The sequence below is a fragment of the Pinus tabuliformis genome, chromosome 3_1 (assembly GCF_031772625.1).
Source record: "Pinus tabuliformis cultivar Carrire ecotype Pingquan chromosome 3_1, CPIR1, whole genome shotgun sequence".
NCBI classification, from domain to species: Eukaryota; Viridiplantae; Streptophyta; class Pinopsida; order Pinales; family Pinaceae; genus Pinus; species Pinus tabuliformis.
Window position 1 is genome coordinate 179,986,046 of NC_142301.1, and position 26,063 is coordinate 180,012,108.

At 37.6% G+C, this 26,063-nt stretch overlaps 1 protein-coding gene across 3 annotated transcripts in view; it reads left to right on the plus strand.

The window, feature by feature from the left end:
• The first annotated feature begins 310 nt into the window (after positions 1-310).
• LOC149186383 (uncharacterized) overlaps positions 311-26,063 on the plus strand; it is a 49,760-nt gene continuing 24,007 nt past the window's right edge. For 2 of the 3 annotated variants that reach the window (XM_089410990.1, XM_089410991.1), the window contains exon 1: positions 315-628. The gene's annotated coding sequence lies outside the window, so the exon portion shown is untranslated. Of the gene's footprint in view, positions 629-26,063 lie in introns of all 3 variants that reach the window. The other variant, XM_089410989.1, reaches the window with a different exon arrangement.

Consider the following 26,063-nt stretch of genomic DNA (forward strand, 5'->3'; position numbering starts at 1 on the left):
CACGTGAAGGAATGATCGCACACGTGTCGTTGGAGGAGGTGGGGCCAGAGACCCAACTTGCATGCATGTCGTGTGAATGGGAAGCCATGAACATGGATGCATGGTGACCATGGAAGGCCATCACACATTCATGCATGTCTACGCGCTGTCGGCACCAGAGAAATCAAGGCGGTCCCAAATGTCATGCGCACGTGGGAGAATCTCACATCTTCGGGGCCCTGCCACGTGGCTTGATATGGACAGGACGTGGGAAATTGGAGGGAAGGGTAACAGCCACTTTTGACTCTGTTTCAACCCCCGCCATTTGATAAAAAAAATCCAAGAAGATCTGCTTTTTACGCTCTCCCCCTGCCTCTGTCTGTCTTGGTGGGGCACGAGTGTACTTACAGGGCTAAAGTGGTGCCTTTCTTTATTGCTTTTCTGTGTGGACCTTGCAAATTTATTGAGTGGTCTTTCTGAAGTGGGTGGATTGGGTCCCAAAGTGGGTAATGCTCATGACTGGTGAACGTGAAGATGGACTCAAGGTGTGGGACTTCTGCCATGGCGGAAGGAAGAGCAGATGTTGAGTGTGCAGGGAATTTCAGAGTTTTATTCAAGTTCTCCCAAATGCACCCTCTTACTTTCTGAGGTAAGCCAAATGGATTTAGTTAACCGAATTCTAATCTGTATCAGTCTTGGAATGTCGGATCTTGTTGTAAGATTGGGTGGACGATTCAGGACTTCTGAAGATCATACCCATGGCTCAATTTTGTCAGGCTGGATGCCTCTTGCTATCTGTTTTCATTAATAAGTAGAGCCCATGAATGTTGCATACCAACGTTTCGTTTTTGTGTAATTGGTTCTTGCTGTTTTCTGTGGCCTGACATATGTATATGTGGGCTCTTGCAGGGTTACTTATTGTAGTTTTAGTCTATTTTTAGAATAAGTTACATAAAGATGCTTGTCAAACGACTTGTTGACAAGTGGTTAAATCAAAGCACCTTTCAGAGTTAAGACTTGGGTTCAAACTCCTTGAGAACATAATATGTCAATGATGTGGCCAACCAAGCCATACTGCATCTGGTCTGGCATCTGAGACCAGGTGAAAGTCCTGGAGACCTTCGTGACTCATGGATGCAGTCCATCTCAGTGGGAGAGGCCAGATGCAAGTCCTGGTTGAACTTGGTGAAATATAATACCTTTTGGTCATGGCATCTAAGGCAATGGTAGACCCACTTCTTTAACAAAGGTTTATTTACCAACCCAAAGGTTACAGAACTGACACAAAATGAGGAACAAGAAAACTTATTGCTTTGTTGTGCCACTGAAGGCTTGTCAATGGCAATGGTGTTTCGTACACTATGCCACTTTGATTCAGTGTCATGTAAGAATATGATGCTTCAATAAGCATAGACTAAAATTGGCCAAAGGGAAAAGATTGAATTATATTCTGATAATCACTTAATGAAGTAGATGGTCAGTTCAGGTTTTCTGCAATAGATAGTGGGGAATATTATATAGTGTCATCGATCTAGCCAATGGCTTCTCATTGGATCACTATGAATCACTACGAGTGAAATAGTAAATGGATAAACCATGATGATCAGAAATTTATAAGTGGCTAGTGCAGATGTTTCAAGCCATGGTGAGAATGTGGGTGTCTGATAAGCACAAAGTTATCTAAGCTAAAGGTAGACCCAATTCCTTTATTATTTACCTCTCACCACATGCAATATGTGGAAACAGCACACTAGATCTCTTTGATAAGGTGTCATGTAAGAATACAATGCTTTAATATGCAGAGACTAAAACGGGTTCAAGGGAAATTTTGAATCATATTATGATAATCAGTCAATGAAAAACATGATTCACTCAGGTGCTCTGCATAAGGCATAGTGGGGGAATATTGTATAGTGTTAACTCTAGCCAGACTGCTATAGAAATCATAAGTAGATAAATCATGATGATCAAAAAAATTGTCAGGTGATAGTGCAGATACCCCCAAACCATATGGTGCAGACATAGGTTCCTAAATAAGCATGGAGTTATATTTGAGCCTTGAACTTTGCCAGCTATCATGTACTAGAGGAAGTTCGAGTTATGATTAAGGCAAGGACACGGAAAATAGTAGAGGAATGCTGTGTATGGAAATTTCATTCATTCCTTCCATGTGTGGATTATGTACTATTCAATCTTAGTTTCTGTCTTCACCTTCTGCCTTCAAGATATCGAAGGAAGGTTTATGATTTTGAATCTTTGATACAATTATTGATTACAAGCTGCTGCAAACTTGGGCTCTAAACTCTGTCAGTCTAGGTTGGCTTTGATTATTTTCTACCAGATAATAATGACTCGTAAAGGTTCACATTTGTTAAGGGTTTTGTACATCTATCATTAATTAGAAAGAATTGTTTCAGAACCCCTATTCGCTGTCCTTTTTCCAGTTTGTACTTGCAATTCCAGTCCCACTAGTGCCAAGCCTTGTCATGGCATTTTTATTATGTCAATACGGTATTATGATACATGTTTTAACAGGTTTATAGAAGTCTTGCATGACAAGATTGTAGTCTTTAAAGCAGTTGTTAATTACCCCATTTATAGAACCGAAATTTTAAAGGAAAATCTGAAGGAAATTATAGCTTGGTGCAAGCATTGACATTGCATAGCAAGAAACTTCATTGTTAGTAATCGATACATCTTTTTAAGGAGAATGAAGAATGATATTGGCTCTGATTTCTCTCTCTATTTATGATTCTACCTAAACTCTAGATTTGTGTGCCATATTCTCTCAGCTTGGATTTGGAGATTTATTTTGCACCGGTCTTGCACTCTAATCCTTCATTTATGTTTTCCAGTTGATAATACCATGTCCACATAATCGCCATATTAATTGCTTTCCTAATTTGAATCGGTGTCAAGTTGGTGGCTAATCATATTAATGATTCATTGAGTTAGCTGCATACAGCAATGGAACTTGCAAAATTTTAAGATGGCTCACTCCTTTGCATCATTCTATCCAACCTTTCTCTTCTCAAAGATACTTCTAGGAGAACATTTTTCTCTATTGCATAAAGTCAGCTAAATTGTATCAGTGACACAAAATGTTATCGCTACATGGCTAAGGGGCTGTCACTGTGTCTTGTTCCCATCAACAGTGGCCGCATATCATGGAAGGTTTAGAATCCTGAAGTTGTTTGTGTGATGGTGGTGTCAGTGAAGAGTCAAGACACACATGCATGTCAATATGGGACTTTGGAGTTGCTCTAGCGCTAAAGCTCACTGGAGTGCTACTTCCCTCTTCACACTTCAATTGCTAAGAAGCAAATCTTTTCTGGGAATGGAGGTCCTCTTTATGTGCTTGCAGTGAGTCAAAGCATCCTAATTCTATGTGATCCTGAATGACACCTTGACTGAAGGAAATTATTTAGCCTGCATTAGTAAGCCTCTTAGACAGATTTATCTTGAGATCAATTGCCACTAGTTCACCCCCTGCAGAAACTTTACACAATAGAGGCAGGTTGTTGATCCTCGAAGACCACAAACTCATTTCAACAAGATACACTCATTGCACAGCAAAAGGCATATCTAGGTAATCAGCTGATCAGATTGTCCTAGGTGCTCATTAAAGTTGTTTCATCTCTATTGCACACGTGATTGATGTTAACCAGAAGTTTGTATTGGAGATGGATATAACTAGTGGGTTACAAAGGCAGAAGGCTCTAAGGATGCAACTGCTGTAACTAAAGTGTCAGGAAGAGAAACGTTTCTAAGACACCATTAACGTCCTAGTTCCAATGACTAGATTTCTTGTAGAATACCACCAGGCTTTATCTGGTAGAGGAATCAGCTACTCTTGTGCAACGCCAAGACGGACTCGCCAATGTTCAAAAGCTGAGCTCATTTAAGACAGAATAGTTCTCAAAACAGTGTTTGCCAGATCTCTTGCTTCCCGAATGAGCTTCTTCTTGGACTACCAACTTAGCAACCAAGGAATCTTGATTACGTTGTCCTGTATCATTTAAGGAATCTTGATTAAGCTCATTTAAGTTTGCATTCAACGTCCAAATGGGTCCAAAGGACTTCAGATTTAATAGTGCTAGCAAGCAACAAAATCATTATCTTGATAATGTGTGCATCCCAGAAGACCCATTTGTAATATAGAGGCTTGAATAAGAAATTGCTAGTTATTGAGCATCAGAAAGCCCAAAACGGTCTAGCCTTAGAGCAATCCCAAAATAAATACAAGATACTTTTCTACATATGTAATAAGGTGCATGCATATGTGTATTAAACTTTCACAATCTTAATCTAGATTCTAACTATAAACATATTATTAACCAATGTATATATAAGATAAGATAATTTTATTATTGTGCATTAGTGATCAAAGTACATTAATGGGACTAGAGAGTACAACAATCCACAATAGTGATATGGGAGTGTTGAGACGACTCCTAAGTAACAAACAATCCATATAATAATAGTTATTAGAAAGGGATAAACCCATACAAGAACTATGATGAGTATATTGTTATACAAAAGGGAAAAGGATAAATGAGGGAGGCTTTCTTTTTTTTTGGGGGTGGGGCGGGGGGTGTAAATGTAGAGGTGTAGGAGGATTTATCTTCATCATCATGAATCATTGTGAAGGTACAAACACAATGTGAAAATTTCATCTATTGCAGCAACTAGAAATTATTCTCCTAACTGTAAATTAAATTATGCAGTTTATTTGCTACGACAAACAATGAATAAAATCACAACTGCAATTTTCACCATAAAAAAATCTGTGGAAAGTAAAATACTAGAAACTGAGAAATTCTAGCACACACATTAGAATTTTGACATAGTTAATTTTAGACAATTGTCCCCAGAAAAACCCAATGTGGGAAAACCGGTGTAGCAAATGAGGGTTTTATTATTATTCTTCAGCAACAATTCTGAGTACAATAATTTAGATGCTCTACTGGAAATCTAATCCGAGAAGAAAATTGGCAAAATTATTGTGAGAATTTTCTCTCACTCCACAACTAATTTCTTCCACTGAAATTGCCTCCCTTATTTTTGCCATCGAAATTGCCTCCCTAGCCACACGTTGAACCTTCTGCATCACCCTCTGCGCAGTGCTTGCGCATAACCTCTGGGGATTTTGACCTTCCTCTCATTGTCTCTTCCTGGGACTGGAATATTTCCTCTTGGAATGCTGCTAACCTCCTCTACCACCTGCTACTCACCCTCTGGCTCTATCTTCTCTGCTGAATCTCTGCCATTGAGAAAATCGAATTGCCTTGGCAACTGAGTATCTGCACTGGTGTGTTCTCCATCACAACATCAATCCTTTCTTATATCTTCCTGTTGGGACTCCAATGACCAAAATTAAATCTTAATTGATGGCTCAGATCGTTTATGGATCTATCTGAGTGAGTTTTTAGATGATTCTCACCTTATCTCAATAAATACTGATTAATTAACCATATTCCCTAAGTTTAGACTTAGGAAATATTTAAAAAACGGTTAATAATCTAATTTAGACACTTCGAGGTGGAATTTCCAAAAACGACTTCTGGGTTTTGGAGATCTCATGTATTCTAGCCTCCCCACTAAATTTCGTGGCTAGAACACATTCGATGCTACGAAAACTAACACTCCCTCTTAGCAAGGAATGTGTTCTAGCGCTGCACACCTTGTCACAACACTATGTTTTTGTATTATTTCTTGTCACACTGCTGATGTCTGGCTGGTGCTGCCCACCAACTACTGCGCAACTCTGATGTTGCGTCTGTGCTGCTGCTGACATTGCCATACTGCTGCCAACACTGCATCTGCAATTGAAAAATTTGTCCTTGCTACTGGAACGGGTTCTTCATTATACCCATTTGTTATCTAAAATAGAACAAATGGTTATATCTACAACTTAGAGATTTTGTCAATATATCTACAACTTGCTCTTCTGTGGGAACATACAGTAGCTGGATGACCCCACGTTGTACACAATCTCTAATGAAATGACACCGAATATCTATGTGTTTCGACTTGTCATGAAACACTGGATTCTCAGAGAGCTTGATGCAACTTTGATTATCACAGTAGACTCTGGTCGCCTCCATTCTCTGTCTGAACAAGCTTACTAGCAGCTTCCGAAGCCATATAGCTTCGCACGTAGTTGTGCTTGCTGCCATGTATTTTGCTTCTGCAGAGCTCAGAGCTACCAACTTCTGCTTCTTGCTGCACCACGAAACCATCCCTGATCCAACGCTGAAGCAGTACCCGGAGGTACTTTTCCTATCTACTGAACTGCTTGCCCAATCTGCATCTGTGAACCCACATAGTCTGACGTCATCCCCTCGGGTATATCTCAACCCATACTCGATTGTGTCGCGCACATACCTCAGAATATGCCTCGCTGTTGCCCAATGTACCCTCTTCGGCTCTACCATGAACTGACTGAGAGTATTGATTGCAAAGCAAATATCTAGCCTAGTGTTGACCAGATACATGAGAGACCCAATAAGTTATCTATACAAGGTGGTGTCGACATCCTTGTCATTTGACGCATCTATCTTCTTCCAGTTGGTGATCATGGGCGTAGACATGGGTCTGCAATCTTGCATTTTGAACCTCTTTAGAATATCTGTAGCGTATCTTCCTTGCCCAAGGAAGATCTCCCTATCCTTCTGCCACACTTCCAATCCTAGGAAATAGTGCATCAACCCCAAATCTTTCATATCAAACTCTGTTGCCAGGTTCCTCTTGCAGTCCTCTATGAGCCTTAATGACCCTTTCAAAAAAAGATCATTCAATACAAAACTAGGATGAGTGGCTCACCCTTTACCATCAAGTAGTAAAGGTTGGGATCTGCGTCACTCTTGACGAATCCCATCTGCTGCAAGTAGCTATTAATCCGACCATACCATGCCCTGGGAGCCTGCTTGAGTCCGTATAGATCTTTCTTCAGTCTGCACACATGAGTGCGCCTCTCATGAGTCTCGAAGCCCTCTGGCTATTCAATGTACACCTCTTCCTCTATCACCCCGTTCAAGAATGTTGTCTTGATGTCCAATTGATGAATTTTCCATCCCATTTGAGCTGCTAGGGATATAACTAACCAGATAGAGGTGTATCTAGCAACTGGGGCGAAGGTCTCCTCATAATCTATCCCTTCTTTCTATGCATACCCCTTTGCCACGAACCTAGCCTTGTACTTTTCCACATTGCCATCTGCAACATACTTAATCTTGTAGATCCATCTAGAACCTACAACTGACCTGTCTTCAGGCCTTGGCACCACCTCCCAAACATCATTCGTCATGATAGAGCTATACTCTTCTACCATGGCATCTACCCACACTTGATGCTGTGCGGCCTCCTGAAAGCTGGAAGGTTCTGCAACCTGAGCCACCAATGCTTGGTACCTGTCAGGCTGTCTGTGTTGTCTTTTGTTCGTCCTAGGAGTTCCAATAAACTCCTCTGCATCTCTCAATGTTTGACGAACCTCTCTGTTGGCTCAACCACTAGTGGTGGGAGGTTCAACCAGCTCCTCCTCATCCTGACTCTGTTGCTTTGTCTGCTGAGAACTCCCCGGATCTCCTGCACTTGAGGAAATACTAGTACTAGTCATTGTACTCGATCCCTGTGACTGTCCTCTTGCCGGTCCCACTGGCTTCCCATGTGGTTGCCCCTGATGCTGGACTAAAGGAGCTTCTGTTGACTGATTCTGATCACTTGCAGGCATCTCATGAGATCTCCTGAAAGCTCGGTCCTCCATGAAATTCACGTCTCGTCTCACCACAATCTTCCTACTGCTAGGAATGTAGATCCTGTATGCCTTTGAGGTTTTGCTATACCCAACGAGAAACCCCTTTTCTGCAGTTTGATCCAATTTGGTATGCTTTTCATCTGGCACGTGGCAATAAGCAACGCTGCCAAAAATCCTGAAGTGACTAACTTCTGGCTTCTTCCCTGTGAAGACCCCTTTTGGCGTTTTCTTCCCCAACGCTCTATGAGGAGTCCTATTCTGAATATACACTGTTGTGTTACATGCCTTTCCCATAGAAACCTGGGCAAATCCTGGTCATATAACATAGCCTTTCCAGCCCCAACTATGGCTCTGTTTGTTCGCTTTGCTACACCATTCTTCTGTGGATTATACAGGGTTGTCCATCTGATGTCTACCTTCGCACAAAAATTTGTGAAGTCCTTATCAGTATATTCTCCATCATTATCTCAACGAAGCACCTTGATCTATTTCCCTGTCACATTCTCCACGAGAGCCTTAAACTCGTTAAAACGATCGAAGGCCTCATCTTTGGTCTTCAAGAAGTAGATCCAGGTTTTCCTGGAATGGTCATCAATAAAGGTGACGAAGTATTTGGCACCACTGAGAGCTCTAGTGGACATCGAGCCACAAATATCTGAATGTATAAGTCCTAACACGCCATCTGCTCTGTTGTCACTTCTTGGGAATGCTACCTTAGCATACTTCCCAAGTACGCATCCTCTGCACACATCATCGTGTTCTGTGCCAAGTTCTGGAACCCTTGTTACTATTTCCTTGAGCATCTTGAGTGCTCCATGGTGTAGATGTCCCATTCTCCTATGCCATAACTCATTCAGATCCTTCCCACCGCTATTGTCACTGCCTATCAGTGCCATTGGAGAGTCGAGCTGCAACCTGTACAATTTGTTGCTTCAGACTCCAATTTGTCTTACCTTCTTCCAGCTTGAGTGTTTAATAAACACTCTCTTCCCTATGAAGTGGATATCATATCCCTTATCCTGTAACTGGGATACTGAAATTAGGTTCATACCCAATCCTAGCACATGCAGTACATCTGTAGTGCTGGTGCTTGCTCCTGACTCCCTTTGAAAATCAATGGTACCTCTCCCTACTGGAGTACACTTAGTTATGTTTCCCATCGTAATTTGGAAGTCCATTTGCTGCTCCTTGTAGCTAGAGAAATATTCTCTAACCCCTGTCATATGAGCTGATGCTCCACTGTCTATATACCAGACACCCTGTGAAGTTGAGCTTGATAAGCAAGCAAATTCATCCTGCAATCTGGAAGACAACTCTGAAGCTCCCTGAATATCAAATTGATCCATGGCCATATTGTGTGTTATTCCTCTTCCCCTCGACACTGATTCTGCTACTGCAAACTGCTGCAAAACCCTCTGTGCCACATATCAGTAATATGCTCTCGAAAATAACTCTGTTGTTGCTCCCTCTGCCTACTGGAATTACTAATCTCTAGAAATCGATATTTTTTGTTGGAAAATGTACCTAGGTTCGATCTTCATTTAATGTATCTGAGTCATCATGTAATGTACTTGTCAAAAGAATAAAGAAAAGAATTTTTATTATTATTATTGTGACTTATTAAATGTATGAAGCCTTGTCAAAGTTATTATTATTAAGAACGTTGGTCAAGTAGCAAGTTTGAAGAATGAGCTAAGGACCACAAAGATGATTCAAGAAGACACAGTGGCATCCTTCTTTGTGAAGACAACAAGAATCAGGGATGATCTTTTGGCTATTGATGAAATTGTTTCCGACAAAGAACTCGTGATCACTGCCCCATTAGGGTTACCATCTACTTGGGGTGCATTTGTTGCAGGTCTTAATAGTTGGAAGGAAGCTCCCACCTTTGAAGAACTATGGACTACCTGCAATCAAGAAGAATTAAGGATCTCTTTAGTTGCCAATTCTGAAGGTGTTTCAAATGCCTACATTGCTCAACGTAAGGGAAAGAAATCAAAAGGACCAAGGAAGAAAGTTGACATGTCCAAGGTAGAATGTTATCAATGCCATAAGAAGGGTCACTACAAGAGTGATTGTCTCGACAATCGAAGAAATAAGAAGAGAGAAAGAGATCATGCTAACATTGCCGAAGGAGACCCAAAGAAAGTCAAGCCCGAAAAATCTGACATTAGGGACTTACACTACCAAGTCCTTTGCTTGTAGCCTTAGATATCTTATTTTATATTTTGATGTTTTAGAATTTATAGGTTTTTAACATATTTTGGAAAAGACATTTTTATTGTTTTTATAAGTTTGTAGGTATCCCTCAAGCTTTGGAGGGAGTCCCCAACAAACTCCCAAAGATAAGTATCTCATCTCCTTTCAGTTTTTGGTTTCATGCACTTGCTTAAGTTTTGAGCATATTAATACTAATCACCATTCTCCCTCTATTATCTTGATTAGGAAAACATCTCCTATATCCTCAAGGAGTTTGAAGAGAGCTACCCAAGGAAAGGTGTCAAGAAACAAAGGTAAACTATAATACATTGATCTCTTTATATTAAAAGTTTATTCATTTGACAGTCTATTACTAACATTGTTATGTCTAGCTATATTGAATCATAACGATTCTTGTTTTGGGTGATTCATCACTTGATAAATCTACCCACCCCACTCATATTCTTAACTGATTTTGTAGAACCCTAGACAGGTTCTAGAAAACCCTAATCTAAGGGTATGCTAATGTGAATGTCTAAAACCCTAAACTGCTTAGGGATATTGTGAAATGCTATTTGAAGTTTTATTGATGATGTCATGTTTGGGATTTTGGTATGATCAGGAAAACCTAACTTGTTAGGATTGAATGATAAGGTCTAAAATCCCGAACCTTTGAAATATTGGTAATGTTGGGTTTGCTATGTTCCTATGTTGAAACCCTAACTCATTAGGGTTTGGTGGAATGTGTAAGCAAGACCCTTATAATGTCTTAGAAATGATTTCCTTGGTATGTGTGTCCAATCAAATTTGTTATATGTCTAACTTATATTTGATATTTGTGAAGTTGGGTTTGACTGACACATGATATGAAATGTCTTTGCATGATGATGAAAACCTAGGCATATATAGATATGTCCTTTCGGTCGAAACCCTAGCTTGGTCTAGGTCAAGTATATGTCTAAGGTATTAATGTTGTTGAACATATGATATGCTTATGTATGATTATGAATTCCTAGATATGTGTGTTGACCTAGTTATTGATGGTCATAAGTCTTAGGATTTGAAGTAAGTACTTGTCTGAGATTCTAGGAGGATATTTGGAAATCTAGGGTTTTACAACGAAACCCTAGTAGGAAGTAAATTCTCTAGTATGTGTGATATAACAATTTGAAATCTATTTAATGATTGTTGAGATTGTGAAAATGGAATTCTAGGGTTTTGGAGTTGAACCTTAGTAGAAGTAAAAATCTTTGATGTATGATGACAATATGATAATTTGAGGTTTGTGTAAGATTGTTGAAATTTGAGATTTGGTTGGGATTGATGGTTGATCGGAAATCTAGGGTTTGCAACTAACCCCAGTGGAAGCTAGTCATGTTAATGACTAAGCTGTGATTCACTTTGATTGATTCTTTTGTATGAAATCTAGGATTTGCATAAAACCCTAGTGGAAAATCTAACATATGAATTTTGAAAAGTTGTTAGATGCTTTATTTTTGTTTATATTGTTTCTAGGGTTTTATATATGTTGTAGTAAGGTATGTCATGTTTTTGGAAGAAACATTGAAACCCTAGATGTAATGAAAGTTGATTATGATGTAGTCTAGGGTTTATGACAAAGTCCCTAGCAAGATGTTGAAGATTATATGTCTCTTGTTTGTAATTAAGTTTGGGTATTTGTTATGTATAAAGTTGAAATGCTTTTGTGATTCTGATATAGCTAACTTCATTCTTCTATAGTTTTGGTTGTACTTGCTATCTAAGTTGTGCAGGTACACAATCTTCAATATGGTGAAGATGCTCGTTGATGTAATAAACATGATGAGGATATTGATAACTCTAATGAAATGGTTGGAAGCCACGAAAGATTCTCCGATGTTGAAAAGAAGAAGCTGATCTCCCCGAGGAAGCTTGAATAGAAGAGATCTCCCTAAGATTAAGAGGGAGTCTAGATAATAAGATGCTCCTTGGTTGAGAGGGAGGGTATAGCTTGGTTTTGATTGAAGAATGAATTTCGGAGGATATGTTGCTGCATGAGAAGTAGGAAAGCATATAATTGAGGAATCTTCTGTCAAAGATTCGGTTGATAGTCCTACTGAGTTGAGGAGCAACATCTAGAACGACCCCGGAGGTTTGTATTTGATTATGTACATGTGAAAGTATATTATTGATTGGGGTTGTGTTTGTACAGGTGAATCTCTTGAAGGTTTTGATAGCATGCTGGTTACCGATCAGTTTGATCGGGAGAGATTTGTTGTCCTTGATCTGCTGGATCAAGGGGTGTTGAGGCTTTGTGAGTGAAGCATTGCCTGGGAGGACATCTAGTCGACACTTTGTGTTGATGTCTAGGTCCCGAAGTTGGAAAGGTGGCGTTGGTCATTGAGCTCTGACACGCACTTGGATTTCTGGGTTGATGGTTAGCAAGTAAGCTTGATGGTACCTAGAGAGGCTGAAAGCTTGAGTCCATCTTAGTCCCACATGGATAGATTGCCCTGGTCAGGAATCTAGTCCGTGGCATTGCGGTGCCTAAATTGTTGAGAGACCAATGGATAATGGATAGATTTCCCTGGTCAGGAATCTAGTCCATGGCATTGCGGTGCCTAAAGTTCTTCATGGTTCATATAGTTTGAGATCTTCCATTATACTTGTATATAATGAATACCTCCCTAGTTAAGAGGGAGTGTTGGAAAATGTAACTAGGTTCGGTCTTCATTTAATGTATTTGAGTCATCATGTAATGTACTTGTCAAAATAATAAAGAGAATACTTTTTATTGTTATTAGTGTGACTTATTAAAGCATGGGTTTCATGCTTGGGTTACCATGTTTTAGGTCAAAGTACCCATTGAGGACTTCTAGGATTTATTTTAAGTCAATAGAGTTATTGTGCTTTTAAAGAGACCCTTCTTGGGCTTTTCAATCATGTACAAGGGTTTAGTATTGAGTCAAATATGATTTATGTATCCACCACACCAAGTCGGCCTAAGAAGACTATTAGACCTCACATGGAGCTTATAAATACAAGCTTATCGAATTCATTTAGAACACACTCTCTCACAAGAAGTTCAATATCTCTTGTAGCTGGGAAAAGTGCAAAGTCTGTTGCCGGGAAGCCGAAGTAAGTGCGAGTTTGGGGAAGTCTAAGGAGAAAGGAAAAATTGAAATTTTGGTGCCTCTCTCTCTCTCTCTTTGTTTCATGCCCCGGATTGGGAGATCGAAGTCTTCCAAGTTTCACTGTTGCCAGAAGCTGTTAGTTGCCGGAAGCTGCTACCTAGTCGAAGTTGCTGGAAAGGGGTTGAAATTTTGGGAGGTTGACTTGGTGTGGAGGGAAGGTCTGGTCTTGGTCTAGGGTGAAGAGTCTCAAAGAATACTATTGAAAGGAAGATTTTTTTTACTGGTTTTTCCCCTCGAGGGGGGTTTTGCCCTGGCATAGTGCCTACATTTGGTGTCTATTGTTTTATGTGCTGCTACTTTGGTAATTTCTTGATGAACTAAAAGAAAGAAGATATAAAGAATCGTAATAACAAGAAACATCACAAGTAATTATCAAGAATAAGAAAATCTTTTTCCTTTTTGATTTCTAACATTTTTCTGCCACCTGCAACTGAAAAATCGAATTTCCCAAGTAATTCGTATTGACTGGCTAGGTAATTTGCGCAGCCTCTGTGAATTTTCTACTGTTGCTCCCTTTGAACAACGAAATTCGTGCTTCTTCGATCTGAGCTACCAATTTGCTAAACTAACTCTGATACCATGTGAAAATTTCATCTATTGCAACAACTGGAAATTATTCTTCTAACTGTAAATTAAATTATGCAGTTTATTTGTTACGACAAACAATGAATAAAATCACAACTGCAATTTTCACCATAAAAATAATATGGAAAATAAAATATTGGAAATTGAGAAATTCTAGTACACACATAAGAATTTTGACACAGTTATTTTTGGACAATTGTCCCTGGAAAAACCCAATGTGGGAAAATCAGTGCAGCAGATGAGGGTTTTATTATTATTCTTTAGCAAAAATTCTAAGTACAATAATTTAGATGCTCTACTGGCAATCTAATCTGAATAAAATTTTGGCAAAATTATTGTGAGAATTTTCTCTCACCCCACAACTAATTTCTGCCACCGAAATTGCCTCCCTAGCCACACATTGAACCTTCTGCATCACCCTCTACGCAGTTCTTACGCATAACCTATGGGGATTTCGACCTTCCTCTTAGTGCCTCTTCCCAGGACTGGAATATTTCCTCCTGGAATGTTGCTAACCTCCTCTACCACCTGCTACTCACCCTCAGGCTTTATCTTCTCTGCTTAATCTCTGCCACTGAGAAAATCGAACTGCCTGGGCAACTGAGTATCTGCACTGTTGTGTTCTCCATCACCACATCCATCCCTTCTTATCTCTTGTTGTTGGGACTCCAACGGACAAAATTAAATCTTAATCGATCGCCCAGATCATTTCTGGATCGATCCGAATGAGTTTTTAGATGATTTTCATCTTATCTCAATTAATAATGATTAACCATATTTCCTAAGTTTAGACTTAGGAAATATTAAAAAATAGTTAATAATCTAATTGATACACTTCTAGGTAGAATTTATAGAAACGATTTTTGGGTTTTGGAGATCTCATGTATTCTAGTCTCTCCACCAAATTTCGTGGCTAGAACATGTCCGATGCTACAAAAACTAACACACAAGGCTCAATGATGTTGTTTAGGGAGTGTTGATATTGAGACTCAAGAAGACTTTCCTAGGTAATCTTGCGGGGAGGTTGAGTACAATATACTTAGGCACCCCTAACATCTAAGGTCAAAGAGGAAATTCTAGTAGTGGATGCCTAATTACACGATCTATTCTAGGATGTTCTCATGCCAAGACCAACTAGAGTGGGTACATCTTCATGGCTTTGTGTAAACGGGTTGTTGTGCCTTAACAAAATTTGAGGTTCTGAGCCGTCTCATTAGTCTATGCTACCTTGTATCCATGGATGGTGTGTCTAGATGACATTTCACATCTTCAATCAACAATATAAGTTAGAGGAAAGAGGTGATCAACTTGTAGAACTAGTCCTTGATAGGTCTTGTAAGGTCTATCATGTATGACTAATCACATCTTGATTGTAGAGATTCAAACATCTATGATTTAGATAACAAAAAAAAATAGCAAGGATGTAGTTGCTCCTTGTAACTAAAGTGTCTAAACGAGAAATATTTCTATGACACCATTAACGTCCTAGGTCCAATGATTGCATTTTTTGTAGAATACCATTAGTCTTGATTTGGTTGAGGAACGACCTACTCATGCACAACCTCAAGAGAGACTCACTAATGTTTCAAAAGTGAGCTCATTTAAGTGAGAATAGCTCTCAACACACTATTTGCTAGATCTCTTGCTTCCTAATGAGCTCCCACTTGTGCTAGCAACTTAGCAACCAAAGAATCTTGAATATTGTTTTCTTGCATCATTTATTAAACTCTTGTAAATTCGCGTACTTTTTTCAACTATCAAATGGTTGAAAGGACTTTAGATTTAATCATTTTCTAGCAAGCAACAAAATTCCTACCCAAATAATGTGTGCCCCACAAAAGAGCCATTTGTAAGATGGGTTTGGAATAAGAAATTGCTAGTTATCGATGCACTAGAAGGTCCAAAATAGTCTAACCTTAGGGCAATCCTAAAGTAAATACAAGATACTTTTTTAATTTTGTAATAAGGTGCATGCATCATATGTGTTAAACTTTTGCAATCTTAATCTAGATTCTAACTATAAGCACATTATTAAACAATGTAAAGATAAGATAATTTTATTATTGTGCACTTGTGAACAAAGTAAGTAAATGGAACTAGAGAGTAACAATTGTTGAGAAATCAATACATGTAGATATTAGGGTTTGATTCCTCTTTTCTTGATAATCACTTGTGATATGTGTTGGCTTCTTTTACTTATTTATTATGTTATCTTTCATCAAGCAATTACTGAATCAAAAGTGCATGAAGATCACAAGAACAAGAAACACAAGATGTAGGCACTTAGCCAGGGCAAAACCCCTATGAAGGGGAAAACACAGTTAAACTCTTCCTTTAGTAGATTCAAATCAAGATGAGACAATCCAAGACCCTTTTGACCTAGACAAGGCCTCCTCCAGTCACCAAGCCAACCCTTCCTTCAAGTAGACAAACTCTGCCAAAGAAACTAAGTGTCAACTCTTCAAATATTGCTTCAAATCCAGAATTTTGGCCTCCCAGCTACATAATTTCAGACCTGCAGTTACTGCAGAAATTTCGGCCCCTGCGACTTGCCCAGAAACCCTAGAAAACTTGCACGTGTGAGAGAGAGATGCCCAAAAGCTTCGATGTGGTCTTCCTTGGCTTTGTTCTTCCTTTTCCTCGACTTCACTTTTCTTTTCTTGCTCTTGAGTTGTAGATCGAACTTGTGGATGAATGGATTCCAAATAAGGTCGAGCTCCTATTCTATTGATTTGAACTTAAACAGGAACGCAACAACTTACAGATATAATCATAATACAGAGATGCAGCAGAAAACACTTCATTTCATTAATAGAAAAATACTGAACTATGCTTACAAATAGAATGGAAATAAGATAGCTCGGGCGATGGTAGCTTATCACTGAAAAGAGATGTGGCTGCTACATGCTTCTGAACTGTGTTACAATGAGGCTCAAAGGTCTATTTATTATTGAGAAATAGTGGAAAATCGTAAACATCCAAAAACTTAACCGTAGGAGATGAGGCGCCAAAATTGTGGGCCATGTTTGGGTAAATTGGTATATCAACTTCCCGGGGTCATAACTTTGATATACAATATTCATTTGGCTATCATAATACCTCGTTTCGAAAATCTCGAAGAGAAGGCTGAAAATAAACTCGCAAACCAATTTGGGACATTTTTGGTCTCTTCGTTTTCCTTAAAAACGTTGTTTAGGGCCTCAAAACAACTCCAGAAGTTCAGGACCCGAAAAATTGCCAAAAATAGTAAACTGTGCTACAATTAAGGAAACCGAAAAACTGAAAGAGACAGTGTTGGGGGTCCAAGTGGAATAGGTGGGTGGCCACCAATATCCACCTGGATCATCTATTTATACTGCTTCTGCTGGGTCGAATAGCCCTAATCTGGGCCGACTTCATCAAAGTAGGGCCGACTTGGTGAGGAGGTGACAAAAGACACTTTTGACTCAAAATTAATTTTCTTTACATGATACAAATGCCCAAGAAGGGTCTAATAAATGTGACAATGACTCTTATGACTCAAGACAAAACCTAGAAGCCTTCAATGGAGACTATGACCTAGAAAATAAATAAAAGAGCATGAAACCCATGCTTCAAAAATAAATTTTCTTTTACAATAAATTTTCTTTTTCTTTCTTATGACAAATTCATTACATCATGACTCATATACAATTATGAAGACCGACGTTAGTTACATTCTTCAACACTCCCTCTTAACTAGGGAGGTATTCATAATTATACATATATATAGGTACAAGGATGCACTGAAAATGATATGCTTTACAAAGAGTCATAGCATATGCGATGCTAAAGATTAGATACTTGACCAAGGTATCTAGCTGGTTGGGACTATGGTGTTATCCAAGCTTCCACCACTATAGGTACCATCAGGCTTTAACTCTAACACCAACCCACAGGGATCTTGGTATCGTATCCAAGGTCGAAGCTCCACAAGACCAACGATAACCTCCCTCTTTGGGATCTAGCCATCATCACAGGTCGACCAGATGTCCTCCCAAGCATCATATAGGCACACAACCCAAGATGCTTCATCTCTCCCTGTATACTAAATCTGAGATATCTACTAGTCCAAGCATGCTTCTGAAATATTTGAACTTCTTATTTGGAAGAGATTCGTTAACACGTCAGCTACCTGTTCATCAGTCGGAAATGTATTGTAGCTTCAAAACCCCATTTTGCACCAAACTTCTAATATAGTGGTACTTGTTATTAATATGCTTCATCCAGGCATGGAACACGCTATCTTCAAACATCTTGATACAATTAAGCAAAGTCTTTCAGTAGAAATCACATAAGGTGGCTTCAACCTTTACCATCCGGAGCTCCTTAGATTTGTAAAAGACCCAGTGGACCCCAAGAATATGAAGGGTGTTTACGTTATCCCATGCTCTTGTGGGACTCCCTACATTGGTGAGACTAGTTGCTCGATTAATCAAAGGATTTGTGATCATGCCGTTGACATCAAGCATGGCAGGACCCGCTCCTTTGCTTTGGCAGAGCATGCAGATAAATCTAAGCATCACATCTGCATTGAGGAGGCCCAAGTCATTGCTAGGGTTAGTCATTTCCATCATCGTAAATTGAGGGAGGCCCTAGAAATTGAAAAAAAGACCCAATAATTCGAATAGAGATGATGGCTGGAATATTAGTAGAAGTTGGGTCCCTGTCCTATCCTCCTAGTTTTTTAGGCTTCTTTTTGGGATTTATTTTGTTTGTTTGTTTATCTATGTAGGTATTGGCATCCTTTTTATAGTATTTGTTGTTGATTTATTCTTCATTAGAGTTTATTTTCTTGATCCTTCATGTTTTTTATATATTTTATCATCCTATTCGTTCTTAACTCCTTTTAGTATTTTTGTTATTTGTTTAATGAGCCTCAGCCCCATATTTTATTGTTGACCCTGTTTTATTTATTGATTACTTTTCTTTGAATATATATATATATATATATATATATATATATATATATATATATATATATATATAGTATTATTTATTTATTTATATATATATTTCTTTTGACTTGTGTATATTTTTGTTTTATTTTATTTATTTTTCCATTAATTATTTTTAATTTAGTTTATTTTATTTCCATTAATTATTTTATTTATTAAATGATCTTGTCTCGATTAGGGCCTTGACTCCTTTTTATAATTTTTGACTTCCCTCCTTGTTTAGAGTTTGATTTTTTTTTTTCAAATACTAGCTGTTTAATATAGCGGTTACTTATTAATATTTGTTTTTAATAAATTAATAAACTAATATCATAATTTAAATATTTTTTTTCAAAAACTAGTAATATTTGGTTTTAATAAATTAATTTAAATATTATTTTTCAAAAACTAGCTGTTTAATATAGTCGTTACTTATTAATATTTGTTAATAAATTAATAAACTAATATCATTATTTAAATATTATTTTTCAAAAACTAGTAATATTTGGTTTTAATAAATTAAAATATTATTTTTCAAAAACTAGTCGTTTAATATAGCCCAGTGTTGCGGAGGAGCGCCCCCCCCCCCCCTCGCTCCCGCTCCCGATCCGCGCTCCGGGCGGGAGCGCGCTCCCGAAATCGCTCCCTAAAAAAAATTTCGCTCCCTGCCTTTTCGGGAGCGTTTTGCCTTTTTTGCATTTTTTTTTTTGTAGTAATGTTCGAAATGCAATTTTTTTTGAAAGAAACAAATAGTTTTTGAGTGGGGCAACTTAATGATCAAGTGTAGGCCCTAGTATTGATATGCTATTCATGGTAATGTTAAATTCTTAAAGTAAAAGTGACATTTTCTTTAATTTTCATTTTCATCCTTTTACTTAAATTTTTAACATTACCATGAAATGACTCAGGATGTTTGAGAGTGGTTTCGTCCTCATTGGATTTCATATGGAGAAAGTAGAATTTTAGATTTCATTCAAAATCCAGCAGACTTATCAGTTTTTCAGGATTTCAGGATTGGGGGATTGCAATGTTTCCATTGAATTTTGTCATGTATTAGGGTATGGAACTCATATTTAATCAAGAGTACCAATCCCTCTATGTACCTTGATGTTAGTGACATTGGTTGTCGAACTCCTCTATCATGACCCTTCTAAAAATGTACGCATCACTCAAACAAAATCTTGACTTGACATGCTATGCTTTTTCCATCTTATGTTAATGCTTAGAGGGTGATATTAATGACAAAGATCCCTATACAGATACAAAGGTAATGACAAAGATACCTCTGGATATTAATGCTTGGAGGGTGATATTAATGACAAAGATCCTGATTTTGCAACAAGACTAAAAAATTAGACATTTCTCGTGGTGGCAAGAGGCCCAAGCATAAGAAATAGATAATAGATTTACTTCTCTTTTCTAGTTTCTAGTAGCTTTTATAACTATTGACTCTTTCATATTTATTATGATATTTTTTTAAACAATATATGACAATTTAAGTTTGAAGTTGGCAATTATAACTCATTAGTAATGAATTATGAATATGATGCTTCATGAAAGTTGAAAGTTGTTTCATTTCATTTCATTTTATAACATTTCATTTCATGTTAGATATTATTTGTTGTAATGGTTACACTTAGCTTACAAGTACAACTTTGGTGATCAATGATGATAAATGTTATATATTGAATTTTGAAAGCTTGAAACTTTAAGATTGATGAATCATGAGACTCAATATGTTGTATGTTACTATGTTACTAACTTGCGGACGTGGTTGATGAAGATTATAACTTCTAGATGATTGTTGTTATATGGTTCAATCTATGCTTTTTTATGTTTTTTATATCTAATTCATCATTCTACATGTTTTTGTTGACATATATGTATCAAAAATTAAAAAATATAAAAAATATATATATTTTTAAAAAATCGCTCCGGGATTCGCTCCCAAACCGGGAGCTTCTGAAAATGGTCGCTCCCGCTCCCGCTTCCGCTCCCGCTTCCGCTCCCGCTCCCAAGTAACATTGATATAGCCGTTACCTATTAATATTTTTAATAAATTAATAAACTATTATCATTATTTAATTTTTTTTTTCAAAAACTAGCCGTTTAATATAGTCGTTACTTAACAATATTTGTTTTTAATATATTAATAAATTGATATCATAATTTAAATATTATTGTTCAAATATAGCCGTTACTTGAAATTGTCTCTACATTGCTCTCTATTTAAGCCTTTGCCATGGCCTGCCTCTTCATCTGGTCCTAATGATGAACCACACTTGTTGGTTCGAAACATGTTGGCCAAAAATTTCTCATGTGATTTCTATCGAAAGACTTTGCTTAATTCATTATGGATCACAGAAGCCTGAATACAAAAATCTTGAAACAACTTTGATTATCACAATTTATAATTATAGGATCTAATGGCCTTCCAAACAAATATGATAGAAGCTTTCTTAACCAAACTGCTTCTTTTCCTACTTAAAATGCAACAACATATTCAACCTCAACGCTATTCAAAGCAACTGTATCTTGTTTTCTACTCATCCAAGAAATCATTGCAGATCCCAAACTAAAACAACCACATGTAGTGCTTCTTCCATTTGTCTCACTGCGACCCCAATTAGAGTCGGTAAAACCTATTAATCAAATCTCCTTCCCATCATATTTTAGGCAATGATGAATATGTAGGCATCTCAAAATGTGCTTTGTAGCTATCCAATGATCATGATGAGGCTCCAACTGAAATTGACTAAGGATGTTTATAACAAAGCATATATTAGGTCTAGTTTTCACCAAGTACATCAAGGAGCCAACCAACTTTCGATAACTTGAGAAATTCCAACCAACTAACTTGAGAAGTGGGATTAATAGGGCGAGAATCAAAACTTCTCAAATTCTTTATATTTGTGATCGTAGGAGTTGTCATAGGCTTGGAATCCATCATACTAAACTTTTGTAATATCTTGATTATATATTTTCCTTGACCAAGATATATCTCACCGAGTTTCTGCCAAAATTCCAAGCTCAAGTAGTGATGCATAAGTCCTAAACCTTTCATTTCAAATTCAGCTTCCAGCATCTTCTTACATTCTAGAATTCTACGCTCTACACCTGTAACAAATAAATCATCCACATATAAAAGTATAATGACTGGTTCATTCTTCAGTATCTTGATGTAGAGGCATCTGTAGAATTTTTGACAAAGCCACTCCTTTAAAAGATAGGCATCCATTCTTGTGTACCAAGCCCTAGGAGCTTGCTTCAAGCCATATAAAGCTTTCTTTAATATGCAGATGTGAGTTTCCCTGCTATTTATCTCAAAGCCTTCTGGTTGTTCAATATATACTTCTTCATCTATGGTTCCATTTAGGAAGGTTGTTTTGACATCCATTTGATGGATATTCCATCCCATAGTGGCTGCTAAAGAAATCAAAGATCTAATAGTAGTGTACCTGGTAGTAGGAGCAAAGGTTTCTTTATAGTCTAGTCCTTCCTTTTGAGAGAAACCTCCTGCAGCAAATCTTACTTTGTATTTGTCTATGCTTCCATCAATGACATGTTTAATCTTGCAAACCCATTTGGAAGTGATAACAGATTTGTCACTAGGTCTAGGAACGACTTCCCAAACCCCATTCTTCATGATAGATTGATATTCTTCCTGCATTGCTTTCTTCCATTCTTCTTGATGAGCGACTTCTTCAAAAGTAGTTGGTTTTTCTTCAATTAACTTCGTCATGTATGTTGCATATCCAGAGTATCTTTTATACTTCTTTCTTTCTCTGAATGTGTCCTTCATTGCTTTGTGTCCTTTGGCTTCTTCAAGTGTAGCTCTTAACCACGCTAGTCTCTTCTTTACTTCGGGAATGATAGTAGGTTGAATAGGTTCACTTGGTCCTTCTTCTAGATTTGTTGGTGACTTGTCATGTTGCTCTGCCTCTTCAAATAGTGGTGCATTTTCTTCATCAGATTTAATAGTTATATCCTTGGATCTTTTGTATGCAAGATTTTCATCAAATATGACATTCATACTAACTTCAAATTCGCCTTTCTTCTTTAATGTAGATTCTATAAGCCTTTGATGAGAGGCTATAACCAACAAAGATACCTTTTATACTTGTAGAGTCTAACTTCTTTCGCTTGTCTTTTAGAACATGAATGTATGCAAGGCATCCAAAGATTTGGGAGATGATCTACACATGGCTTCTTCCTTGAGAATGCTTCTTTTGGTGTCATATTATCAAGAATTCTATGTGGACTTCTATTTTGTATGTATACTACTATCATGGTTGCTTCTACCTATAGGAATTTTGGTAGTTCTTGATCAAATATCATAGTTCTTATGCATTCCTCAATGGTTCTATATTTCCTTTCTGCTACTCCATTTTGTTCGAGATTGTAGGAAACTATGAGCTCACTTTTAATGCATGCTTCTTTGCAATAAGCTATAAGTTCCTTAGAAGTATATTCACCCCCATTGTCGGATCTAAGAGTTTTTATCTTTCTTTCGATTAGGGTCTCTACTTCGGATCTAAATTCCTTGAACTTTTCAAATACTTCATCCTTAGTCTTGAGAAGATAAATCCATTTCTTTCTAGAGTGATCATTAATGAAGGTCACATAGTATAGATGGCCTTCAAGAGATTTATCAGACATGGGTCCACATACATCAGAATGAATGAGGTCTAGTATTTCTTTAGACCTTGTGTCACTGCTTGTAAAGGGTTTCCTAGTATTCTTTCCCAAGGCACATCCCTTGCATACTCCTTCATGATCTTCCTTAATGTTGGGGATGCCCTTCACCATTTGACTTAGAGAGGGTAGTATTTTGTAGTGAATGTGTCCATATCTTCTATGCTAAAGCTCGATGGAACTAATCTCCATGTGAACAAGGGCTTGAGGAGATGGTGTTATAACTCTATATAATCTTCCTTCATGAATCCCAATAACCCTTGCCTTTTCAAAACTAGAACCATTTCCCCAAACCAAAACTTTACCATCTACAAAAGCAACCTTATCTCCTTTATCTTCTAAATAAGAAATGGTAAGTAAATTCTTTTTCAACGCTAGGACATAGAGGAATGTTGTTGAGATGTATTTTTCCTCCACTTTCTAGCTCCAAAGATGTAGATCCAAGGCCTTTGACTACATAGTTATTCTCCAAGCCCCACTGAATGAGATGATGTTCCTTTTGATAAAGTATGAAGTTGTCTACAGTCTCTTGTCATGTGTCTTGAGGCTCCACTATCAATAATCCAAGCATTGTCATCATTAAGTGTACTTGTAAGTGCAACTAAGAATCCTCCACTCTTGACTCTCCTTGATAGATTTTAGATGACCCTTACACCAAAGCTTCCTGCAATTTTCAAGAGGTCGAGTCTCATCTTCAAATAGCTTGACATTGAGAGAGTGATCTTTCTTCCAAGATTGCTTTCCTTCAAATGATAGCCAATAAAGTGATCTTCAAATAGTCCTTCTGTCACCTTAGCTCAGATACCATGTTGAGAAATTAATACATGTACATATTAGGGTTTGATTCCTCTTTTCCTGATAATCATTTGTGATATGTGTTGGCTTCTTTTATTTCTTTATTATGTTATCTTTCATCAAGCAATTACCAAATCAAAAATGCATGAAGATCACAAGAATAAGAAACAGAGGATGTAGGCACTCAGCGAGGGAAAAACTCCTGTGAAGGTTAAAACCTAGTCAAACTCTTCCTTTAGTAGATTAAAATCAAGATGAGACAATCCAAGACCCTTTTGACCTAGACAAGACCTCCTCCAGTGACCAAGCCAACCGTTCTTTCGAGTAGATGAACTTTGCCAAAGTCACTAAATGTTAGCTCCTCAAATATCGCTTCAAATCTAGAATTTCGGCCTCCCAACTACAAAATTTCGGACTTGCAGTTACTGCAAAAATTTCGGCCCTTGTAACTTGCCTAGAAACCCTAGAAAACTTCGCACGTGTGAGAGAGAGATGCCCAAAAGCTTTGATGTGGTCTTCCTTAGCTTTGTTCTTCCTTTTCCTTGACTTCACTCTTCTTTTCTTGCTCTTGAGTTGTAGATCCAACTTGTGAAGGAGTGGATTCCAAATAGGTCAAGCTCCTCTTCTATTTATACTGCTTCTGCTGGGTCAAATAACCCTAATTTGGGTCGACTTCATCAAGGTAGGCCGACTTGGTGAGGAGGTGACAAAAGACACTTTTGACTCAAAATTAATTTTCTTTGCATGATACAAATGCCCAAGAAGGGTCTAATAAATGTGACAGTGACTCTTATGACTCAAGACAAAACCTAGAAGTCTTCAATGGAGGCCATGACCTAGAAAATAAATAAAAGAGCCTGAAATCGATACCTCAAAAATAATTTTTCTTTTACAATAATTTTTTTCTTTCTTTCCTTTGACAAATTCATGACATCATGATCCAAATACAATTATGAAGACCGACACTAGTTACATTCTTCAACAATAACAAGCCACAATAGTGAAGTTGGAGTATCATGGCTACTCCTAATTAACAAAAGAATATATATAATGGTATTTAGGATAAACCAATAAAATAACTAAGATGAATACATCGTTATACATGAGGAAAAGTATAAAAGAGGAAGGGGGTGGGGTGGGGGAGCACTACACCATACTTGGGGTAAATGTAGAGATGGAGGAAGACCTATTTCCATCCCAACGTCACATGGTTTGGGTTCAACAAGGATGAAATTCAATTCGAATTCAAATTTCTCGATGATGTTATATATATATATATATATATCTATGATAATATTTTTTTATAAATAATGATAATTGTGGTCTATGAGTGGCGACCCATGATGGCATGACCATGGCTTGTAGCAAGTTGTGACTCAAAACAACTGACAACAAGTTGCAACCTTCACCTCTCTCCATGTTGCAAAGTATGGTTTCTTGTTGCCATAGGTATGGAGGCACTAGTTTCTTGATGCAGTAAATCACACAGTGCCACAGTGTAGAGATGAGGCTTGAGGGTTAGAACTAGTAGTTGATGGTATGGAGAGAATGCATAGATGTGGACCATTAAATTTTGTCTAGAATTGATTTAGGATTGTAATGATGAATATGATAAGACTCTGGTTAGAACTCACAACGTCACATGGAATCAGGCTAATGACGTCAAACCTTAACGAATGGGGTTCGTAGAATTTCAAACCTTAACCTAGAAGTTTTGCAAACCTTGTGACTTAGTCTCCATCATCAAGAATTGTTGTGAAGATACAAATTCAAAGCTTAATGATGTTGTCTAGAGATTGATTATGCCTAAGAGAACTTAGCTGGGTTATCTTGAGGGGAAGTTGAGTATAATCCATTGAAGCTCTCCTAACATCTGTGGCTAAAGAGAAAAATCTAGAAATGAATGTTTGATTACTAGATCCGTGT